We start from the raw sequence: 2500 nt of genomic DNA on the forward strand, positions 1-2500 counted from the left end.
ATGTAATTTCTATATATATATATATATATATATATATATATATATATATATATATATATATATATATATATATATATATATATATATGTATATGAGTATTTATTTATATTTATGTATATATTACACACACACACACACACACACATACATATATATATATATATATATATATATATATATATATATATATATATATATATATATATATATATATATATGTATGTATGTATGTATGTGTGTGTGTGTGTGTGTTTATATATACACATATAAGTAGATTTATTGATAGACGGGTAGATATAAATATATATGACATTTATCTATCTGTATATATATATATATATATATATATATATATATATATATATATATATATATATATATATAATATATTACATCTATTTATCTATCCATCAGTCTATCCATCAGTCTATCTATCTATCTATCTATCTATCTATCTATCTATCTATCTATCTATATATATATATATATATAAACATATATATATATATATATATATATATATATATATATATATATATATATATATATATATATATATATATATAGACAGAAATAGATAGAAAGATCGATAAAGAAAGTCAGACGTATAGATGTGAATAGATAGATAAACACACACACACAGACACACAAACTCAGATAAGCGTTCATGTGCATAAAGCGATCACAGCAGATTTTTCCTGCGCGTCACATAATAGGAAATCAGCCATAGACGGGCTTCTAAACGCTAACACAGGGCCCTAAAGACCGTCTCAGGAGAAGCCGACCCTACCGGAGAGGATATGGTCTAATCAACAATAGCTATCAGATATTACCCTCTTCATAATAGGTTTCCATTACGGTATAGAGGTCGTATCGTGAACGACCTACCCATTTTCTTTAAAAGCTTTTTAGAGAAAGGAGGAGGGTTGGGTGAACAAAAGGTTTGGTGAAAAATCTGTTTACATATATATATACATATATATATATATATATATATATATATATATATATATATATATATATATATATATACACATTATACATCACACACACACACACACACACACACACACACACACACACACACACACACACACACACACACACACACACAGAGAGAGAGAGAGAGAGAGAGAGAGAGAGAGAGAGAGAGAGAGAGAGAGAGAGAGAGAGAGAGAGAGAGAGAGAGAGAGAGAGAGATGATGATGATGATGGTGAAGAAGACCGAGGTGGAGGCAGAGGCAGCAGAGGCAGAAAGAGACCGCTATACACACAGAGACAAAGGAGTAGCGAGAGACAGAGGCGAAGCAAAGACCTGGCAAACACACAGGTCGGCTGAGGAGGAGTTACAGGTCACGCAACTTCGACCCTTCATCGGCAGTGTTGCCAGAACGCAGTTTAGCTATTTACTCGTCTATGATGGCTCGTTGAAACGCACAAAGAACCAAAAGCGAAGATCTATTCACGCAAATGAAGAAACAAATAAATTTATCCATACTCTTTAAGGCATCTCCAAACTAAAAAGAAGAAGGAGGAGGAGGAGGAGAAGAAGGAGGAGGAGGAGAGGAGGAGGAGGAGAGGAGGAGGAGGAGAGGAGGAGGAGGAGAGGAGGAGGAGGAAAGGAGGAGGAGGAGGAGAGGAGGAGGAGGAGGAGAGGAGGAGGAGAGGAGAGGAGGAGGAGGAGGAGGAGGAGGAGGAGGAGGAGGAGGAGGAGGAGGAGGAGGAGGAGGAGGATTAAGATTAGAAGGAAGAGGAGGAGGAAAAAGAAGAGAAGGAGAAGAAGAAGAAGGGGAAGACGAGGAGGAAGAATAATAATAAGAGGAAGATTGAAGAGGAGGAGGAATAAGAAGAGGACGAGAAAGATGGAAGATGAGTAGTAGTAGTAGTAGGAGGAGGAGGAAGAGAAGAAAAAAAATAATAATAAAGAAGGAAAAGGAGAACGAGAAAAAGGAGAAGAAAAACTGAAAAAAACAGAAGTATCAGAAGAATAAAAGTAAGTAGAAAACTAGAAAAAAGAAAAGATAAAAAAGAAGAAAGACAAATAGACGGCCTCGTCCGTGCGCACCATCAGGGCTGCTCTCCGTGCGTCCGCTCTGGAAAGGGGCGGTGCCTGGGTGTCCACGCCATCGCCTTCCTTTGACATACGAAGGCCAAGCGAGTAAACTATGCATATTTTAGTCACGACAAAGGTGATTCCTCTAAATTGAAACCGGTTATTAATCTCTACTTATTCTACAAATTCAAATATTCACTCCGACGAACACAGACAGACGGACCAATATGTGTGCGCATTGAAAAAATATATATACACAAACGAGGCGAATGTTTACTCGCGCGATAAAGAATTTATAAAATTGATGTGCATTATCTGGGACTATATGGTGTCCTTGCGTCGCGGAGTCAGGACACGGCTCGCTCGCTCCCCCCTTCCTTAACTGCCGCGGAAGAAAGGCACGAGACATAACCTTCAGCTCGTCTATGACTCTAAAGCTTTTATTTC

The sequence above is a fragment of the Penaeus vannamei genome, chromosome 10 (genome assembly GCF_042767895.1).
Source record: "Penaeus vannamei isolate JL-2024 chromosome 10, ASM4276789v1, whole genome shotgun sequence".
NCBI lineage: Eukaryota > Metazoa > Arthropoda > Malacostraca > Decapoda > Penaeidae > Penaeus > Penaeus vannamei.